This window comes from Leiobunum rupestre, chromosome 7 (assembly GCF_980474605.1).
Source record: "Leiobunum rupestre chromosome 7, qqLeiRupe1.1.hap1, whole genome shotgun sequence".
NCBI classification, from domain to species: Eukaryota; Metazoa; Arthropoda; class Arachnida; order Opiliones; family Sclerosomatidae; genus Leiobunum; species Leiobunum rupestre.
The window spans coordinates 12,248,279-12,256,716 of NC_143390.1; the positions used below are offsets into that span (position 1 = coordinate 12,248,279).

An 8,438-nucleotide genomic window follows, 5' to 3' on the forward strand; every position below is an offset into this window, starting at 1 on the left:
CACGCTAGATTTCGTCATACAAAAATCCCAACACAGCGGTGCCTGTTTACGTCTTCGTGAACTTGAGAAAAAGTAGTTCTACGCGCCAAATTTCGTTAATGACGTCACGGATGACGTTTTTCAAAACCCCACTCTCCAGCCCCTTTAAGTTTAGGGAGTACATTGCGAGCGAAGCAAGCGAGGCGCTCCACAATATATGATATTATAAAAGTGGACAAATATTTGGAAATTTTACTTCAATTTGATCAAAACTCGAAAGCAGACCAAGAATTATAATGAAGAGTCTTCATTTCATATAGTTATTTTGAAACTCGGCCGCTAGGGGTGAAACTTCTACCTACGCCCTGAATGAGACCTTATAAATGACCAATGAACAAAGTTGAATTTGAATTCGCTCTTACTTTGTTGTTAAAAGTTTTACATTTAATTTATCTTTTTCATTATTTTTTTAAAACAAATTCACAATATTTCAGGGGAAGACAAACAAAAGCCTTGTCCCCTATTAGAAAATTTAGGAGGGGAAAATCTTCCGTTGTCCCCCTGGTTGCTACGCCGCTGTGACTAGGCAGAAACATACTTCAATGGGAGCTATTTTCACGCCAAACTGACTCAATTTACAGAGTGTATTACTAAACCTGGCGATGTTAAATGTAAATATTACATGTACAATCTACGTAACTATATTTTGTTGAAACAAGAGTTTTAGGCAATCAATACAAGGAAGAATTGGCCACACACTATTTTTTGTTCCAAAACAGATTACACTAGCTAATGAAGTATAATGGAAAAATTACCCTGAGGAGATTAATAGAATAAATGGATTCATGACAAATACCGCAAAAAGGAAGCCTAACCATAACGCGTCATTTTAGGAATTAACGCTTATAAATAGGTGGTTTCTTTTCACCTGTTCTCGCTCTAAAAGTGTACCCTATTTACCCTAAAACGTTTAATTCGCCTGTTCCGGGGATGAGAATTACTCCGCCTCATAAACTATTCGCTTGATCCGGAGTATTAGGGTACTCTTTTTACTCCTTCTGAAAAGGAGGTGTAAAGGAGTAAATCTGATTTTGTCGTCTGCTAGCCAGAATTTATCCGTTAAAAAGGCCACAGGCAGCCATTTTGGAAAAACGTTTTTACCCCGACAAATCATCAAATCACCGCGCTTGGTGCTGGCCCGCCTGCGTAAAGGCGGGGGGTCACGCCCCCATATGTATCCGCCATTGCCTAAGACTGACGTATTATATAAAATATCAGGGTTGTTCAAAATGCATTTTGAGTGAGAAAAAGTATTTTGCATTTTACATTTTGGGGGTTTGATATGTGGAAAAACATTTTAAAAATGTTTTTACTCTGGTACCATCACCGCGGCTCTTGTAGAGAAAGTTCGTCTGCTATTTACTCCCAAGTAATCCTAGATGGCGATACTCAGTTACTCACTTAGAAGCAGACGAACATTAATTCGTATAGTACCATCGCTTTATTTCCTACCCTGACTGCGAGGATGGTTTTGAAATCTCTACGTAATTATTATTAATTACTAATTGATAATAATAATTAATTAGCAGTTAATTATAATAATAATAATTAGTTACCACAGTTGGTGGTTAAAGTGAAAAGAGGGCATTTGAAAAACCCATTTTCAAAATTCATTTTGTATTTATTTTTGAGCTGCAAAACCATTTTACATTTAGAAAAACTACTTTTCAAAATTCATTTTGTATTTTGAGTTATGGATAAAATATTTGGCATTTTTTATTTTGATCACCTCTGTATAAGTTATCACTAAAAAGAGAGATAATTGACTTCTGGCAGCGTCTAAAGACGGCGAGCATTAGGAGAGCATTTGATGAACACGTTGGAATGCGTTTAACCCTCTGTTTCGGTTTTTTCACGGGCTCCCAGACACATTTGCTACTTTTTAAAAACCCATTCATGACGTACAAAAAAGTTGCGTAAGAATCCCGGGGTCCCACCCTTCTCCGATTGCCAGCAAATCCTCCCGTCGCCTTAACCGACACTTCGAAGGAAGCTACGTGGAAGGGTAAAAGGCGCGCTGGTCTTCGAGTAGAGCTTCGACTAAGTGAGAGGGGTGAGGTTCCAGGCGGGGGGTATTCCCGGGAGTCAGTGCTCCTTGTGGGAGATCAATCGTCCTCCTGCAAAAACGCGACACCGTCCAAGTAACGCGAGAAATCAGGTTTTGAAAGGGAGAGGACGCTTTCCCGCTTTCTTCGCTCGATCGTTTGAAAGATTCGTTAATACTTGATATAATACTTTCTTTAAAAATTTCTTTATCCCCTCTTGAGGCGTCGGTTATCAAGTACTTCGTACCAAGAACGTACTTACGTTTCTGAGAAAGTAAGAGGCCCAATCGGTTACAGAAGCAAATACTTCTTAAGCCATGGGCGCGTCAAAATTCTAAGAAGGAATTCTTCTGTTGAGAAGAGTTCTTAGAGATAATTTTTCTCCCCGTGAGAACTCGGCAAAAAGCGTCAAATATCAAATGATTCTTCTAAAGATGGCGGCTTACGATAACGCAGCTAGCCTTTAAACACACTAACGCAGTGCTGTGTACAAATTTCATTGGACGAACCATTGCGCTGATCGTTTTACGGGCGGGGGGGGGGGGAGACAATTTCCGAATTTTCCCCTTCCGACGGCAGCAGGCGCCAAAGCGTCTAACCAATGAAAAATGTACACAAACAAATCCACGACTTTTGTGACGTGTTGCGTTCTCCTTGTGTGGGGTGTTGTGTTTGTTGCTTCCAGATGACACGAACGTTGTAAAGAAGCCAAGTATTTTTACACGAATTCACATTTACCTAAAAATGTACTTAATGAATTAGGAGTTAACAATCAGCTAGGCTAATACCAAGGAACCTTCATAAGCCCAAGTCATCTAGCGACTTTTAATGTCATTAATTCAGGTGGCCGGATTAAATAGAACCTTTCCGTAACTTTTCTCACCAGGTAAAATAAACCCTTTTAAATAGAATAAATTTATTTTCATTTATTGAAAATGATTATGAGGGCATCATTAACTAATTTACCGACAGTGCAAGAGGGGGGGGGGAGGAAAAACGGTATCTTTGTGTGCTTCAATCTCCGAGGAAGATGTCAGTTTTAGAAAACCAATGAGATACCCGATTGATTTGAATTATTTTATTTCCGATTGATTTGAATTATTTTATATATTGGGAGAATCCCATGCTTTTTTAAATGGAGAGGTCAAAAATAAATTTCGGTTGCCATAGGAAAACTAAAGCCCATTGCAACTTTTCCCTTTGGCAATTTTCATACTACCATAAGGTCTACCAAACCCCCGAGTTTCAACAAAATCGGTGATAACCACCTCGGGTACTATAGTCTCCTTTTTAGTACAGGATCATTCTAGCGATATTCGAAGGTAGACTAAGGTGGGTTCTAAGTAACCTAAATACTTGCGATTACGCACGTCGTCATTGAGTTTCTCCCGTTTACAGGGAAAATTAACTAAAAGGTTTTAAAACGATCGGAAACTTTTCTACGTATTTCTAAACAGCACAACGTTAGTTTGAAATAATGCAATTTCCGAAGAAAAATCGTAGGTCTTTTCGGGGTTATGTCTTAAGAAATTCGAGTCTTTCACCGCAAATTGGGGATTATTAACTTTTCGCGTTTCAATAAATTAAATATTACCGATTAAGAGCAGCTTGCGTAACTTATAGATAATAAAAACCTAGTAACTCCAACTTTATCGTACAACTGGGTTGAAAACATTTTTAAAGTCAATTGGTTCTCGTAATACAAATTTTACCGCATCATTTGGGATGTTTTTAGAAAATATCAATGTAGAATTTAAACCATTTCCATTTAATCATGATTAAATCTGATTAAAATTTTACAGCGAGGGAAAATAACTTCCTCGAGTATTAGAAATCCCTGGCACAATTAAATCTGACTAAATTTAAATCTTAGCTGTACAAAGATTAAAACAGATTAAATCTTAGTTGTACAAAGATTAAAACAGATTAAATCGTAGTTGTACAAAGATTAAAACAGATTAAATCTTAGCTGTACAAAGATTAAAACAGATTAAATCTTAGCTGTACAAAGATTAAAACAGATTAAATCTTAGCTGTACAAAGATTAAAACAGATTAAATCTTAGCTGTACAAAGATTAAAACAGATTAAATCTTAGCTGTACAAAGATTAAAACAGATTAAATCTTAGCTGTACAAAGATTAAAACAGATTAAATCTTAGCTGTACAAAGATTAAAACAGATTAAATCTTAGCTGTACAAAGATTAAAACAGATTAAATCTTAGATGTACAAAGATTAAAACAGATTAAATCTTAGCTGTACAAAGATTAAAACAGATTAAATCTTAGATGTACAAAGATTAAAACAGATTAAATCTTAGATGTACAAAGATTAAAACAGATTAAATCTTAGCTGTACAAAGATTAAAACAGATTAAATCTTAGCTGTACAAAGATTAAAACAGATTAAATCTTAGCTGTACAAAGATTAAAACAGATTAAATCTTAGCTGTACAAAGATTAAAACAGATTAAATCTTAGCTGTACAAAGATTAAAACAGATTAAATCTTAGCTGTACAAAGATTAAAATAGATTAAATCTTAGCTGTACAAAGATTAAAACAGATTAAATCGTAGTTGTACAAAGATTAAAACAGATTAAATCTTAGCTGTACAAAGATTAAAACAGATTAAATCTTAGCTGTACAAAGATTAAAACAGATTAAATCTTAGCTGTACAAAGATTAAAACTTAGCTGTACAAAGATTAAAACAGATTAAATCTTAGCTGTACAAAGATTAAAATAGATTAAATCTTAGCTGTACAAAGATTAAAATAGATTAAATCTTAGCTGTACAAAGATTAAAACAGATTAAATCTTAGCTGTACAAAGATTAAAACAGATTAAATCCTGAAATCAAAAACAGATTTTTCAAGCTACGATATTATTAATCTAAGTTAACGACGTCTTAAGGGTATCATACAGTACGATTATTTCTATAATTAAGTTTTAATACTTATAATAAACAATTTGAATATTCACCGCGTGAAAGATAGTACGAGTCCGTCTTTAAAGGGGTTTCGGAGGCCCGCCTGATTAGATTAGGGGCCGGTTGGAAATTCAAATTCCAAAGTATATTGGAGGGCCGAGGCAAAAATTCCGAATTCATAATTAGATGGAAAACCCGTCTTAGGGAAACTAGCCTGTCCGAAAAATGTCCGAAGATCCCGGCGGACACGCGGCTTTGTAAGCAAGCTGCGGCTTCGAAAGCCTAGATTTCTAGAATAAATTACGCACCTCTCGCCGCTTCATTTATTTGTATTCAAAAGATCGAGTAGTCTTAACAGCTACACGAAGCTTAACTCGTAAGGGGTCATTCGCTAATTATGTAAGGCACTAAGGGGAGGAGAGAGGGGGGGTTTGCAAGAGTTACTAAATGTTAAGGGGGCAAGGGTCACTGAATTATGTTACGTCACATTTCAAAATTTTATACCGGAACTAAATTGTAAATTATTTTAAGGAGCACTAGCAAATTTAATATTTTAGCCACATTTATAATATTACGAATAATTTTCTATGTAAAACAATAAAATGATTGATTTTAATTTAATACCAGGGCCCCCACTCAAATCTTCAATTTTTTTTATAGGTTAAATAGGATTGTATTTCTAAAAATATAGGACTTTATAGGACAATTTTTTCAAAATTATAGGATTTTATAGAACTTTATACGCTATTTTATTTACTAACTTTATGCATTTAAAAACAAAATCTATATTTAGTTAAATAAATCTTTGATTTTCAGTTAAAAAAAAATAGAAACAATTTAAGCATTTTATCACAAAAATATACTAGTAGCTAACTATGTTAACAATAACAAAAGTATAGACTAGAATGACTTTGAATAGGAATTTATCCTATAGCTAAATCTAACAATTCCACTGACATTATGAGTGGCGGGATTTGAAATGAGCAAAATATCAAAATTATAGGATTTTATAGGACTTTTTGGAGATTTTGCTAAAAATATAGGATGTTATAGGACATTTTTGAAAATATAGGATTTAAGGACCTCTGGGGGCCCTGTAAAACGTACAAAGAACTAAAATTAAACGTATCAAAATGAAACGCCCACGGACCTGTATTGACCGGTGCACTATCCGCTGGTCAGTGACATACTTATTAACCTTTAGGGCGTGGCTTTTTGACATTTACTAATTGACATTTTTACTAGCGCGTATCTTTTTTTTCCTGTAATTCAGTATAGTCCTGATTGTAGATTTCAATTAACCGTAGTTGCAAAGGTAACAAAAATAATTTAAAAGCAACCAGTATTGCGTTCTAAAAATGTACCAAATAATATATATTATAATTATTGGCACTATATTTTGTATAAACCAGGTATATCGAGTTAAATTATTCGATTTTCTATCGTTATTCGAAAAAAAATTCAATGTTCATTTACAGTAAAGATATTTAAAAAAATACGACTTAAGTTTTAAATTATAGATTTCTACCAAATTTAAATGGACTACCTTATTTAATATTTTTTGGCCGAGCGAAGCGAGTTCTAAATTCCAATTATTGTAAGTAATAATTCTGGATGCACGATAGCTTTCCCTGAGTTCATTGAATGACTTTAAGCTTTTAACCATAGATCAACTGATAAAGGTTGATTCCTTGTTTACAATTTGGTGTTATTCCGATAAGATGGTTTTGAATAACTTTAATCAACTCTAAATAATATCAAGTCATTTTCCTGTTGCAATTAACACTCACGAAGACTTTGTTATTTAGAAATATTCACGGTAGATTTAACTAAATATTAGTAAAATTTAAATAATTGTTTTTCAATTTATTTTCTTGAAGATACCTAGTTTTTGAAATAAGGCAGCGAAATATAAATAAAAATGCTCTATCAAAAAAACACAAAAAAGTGCAAAATACGCGTAAGTTGATTTACATTGTTTCGAAACTAAGATAAGTAATATTTACAATTAAAATCAATATCCACAGAATATTGCAATGGGTTATTTACCTCATCTAAAATACCACTCTACTTTTATATTATACATGAAAAAAAATTAAATTAAAACAAAAATTATTCGTTTAGAAAACCGCGTAATGTAAACAAAGCAAGATAAATTTTCCGAAATAAACCACGCGTTACTGAGAACACAGATAAAACACGATAAAAATGAATAATTTTGAGGTTTGTGCAGCATCGTTATTATCTGAAACAAGGGGATAATTAAAGTCTAGACACTCTAAGATTCCCTCGCTGCAAACGCCCCTGAGGACGTAATAATACCCGAATTAATTTACACGTTAATATTCTTTTTAAGAAGAGGATGCCCCTCTTTCGGAAGAAAGTCATTTGTCTTAAGATATTTTTTGCTTTTATCGTATAAAACGCGCAGGGGGGGGGGGCTTCGAGCGTGGTCAGAAAGCGCCAGGTTGAAAAAACTGGTCGCGCCAATGACTATAAAGTTACCTACGATGCCTCCTCAACTTGTGAAAAGTGATGTTCAATGCCAATGAACTCCGCCAGTGGATGCCATGCCATTATGTCAACGTTCAAATCCTTTTTATTTCCATCGCCCCCTAACACCTTTGAACAAATACGACCTGACGTTTGTTATACGTTAAATTGTTATACGTTTAAGTCTTAAATTGTACCTATATCGTTGAAAACCTTTACTCGGTTGTGAAATATTTTAACGCTAAATATATGTTACTACTACTAAAATATTAAGGTGCCAACGAGTAAAAATTTATTAGAATTTAACGCAATTTAGAACGGTATTTTCCATTATTTAGGGTAGGTCAGCGTATAGATCCACCTTCAGAAGGCAAGACCGGCAAATGGATAAATCAATATATAATAGTGCATTAGGCCTACCCTCCGGTCCCTAAATATTATCAATATCGTTGGAATCAAAAACTACATCCGAACCGAACCTTGGTTAAATTACATTAACGTAACGCGTATAGAATATGTATAACAAGCCGCCAAAAAAATTGTATTTACCTGAAAACTCTGGAAGGTTCTGTTATTAAGATATTCTTAAAATTCCACATGCAGTTTCTCTTCCTCGGAAGAAATATCCAAGAAGGGGACCTGTTTCAACGGTGACCAGTCGTTTGAATTATATTTAAAAAAATATGCGACAATAACTTCGGAGTACTAGAGAATGTATGAAACGTTAAAGAAACGAAGTGAAATATTCGTTAAAAGAATGTCTAATGGCCAAGTCGGAAGCCAGTATGTACGAAATGCAAGCGGAGCGCGAAAAAGGGTACGACTTCCGTCAAGGTTGCCAGCAGAGTAATGGCCGCGAGAGAGGTTTCCCTTATCAGCGGACTGGAAACAAAAACGCGTCTTCGCGCATGCGCGGGACTTACCTAATGAC

The 8,438-nt window shown here is 34.5% G+C and overlaps 1 protein-coding gene across 2 annotated transcripts in view; it reads right to left on the bottom strand.

The window, feature by feature from the left end:
• LOC149934461 (protein phosphatase 1 regulatory subunit 14B) overlaps positions 1 to 8,383 on the bottom strand; it is a 90,888-nt gene extending 82,505 nt beyond the window's left edge. The window contains exon 1 of one of the 2 annotated variants that reach the window (XM_090153042.1): positions 7,524 to 7,680. The gene's annotated coding sequence lies outside the window, so the exon portion shown is untranslated. Of the gene's footprint in view, positions 1 to 7,523; positions 7,681 to 8,056 lie in introns of those variants that run through there. The other variant, XM_090153040.1, reaches the window with a different exon arrangement.
• Positions 8,384 to 8,438: the final 55 nt, after the last annotated feature.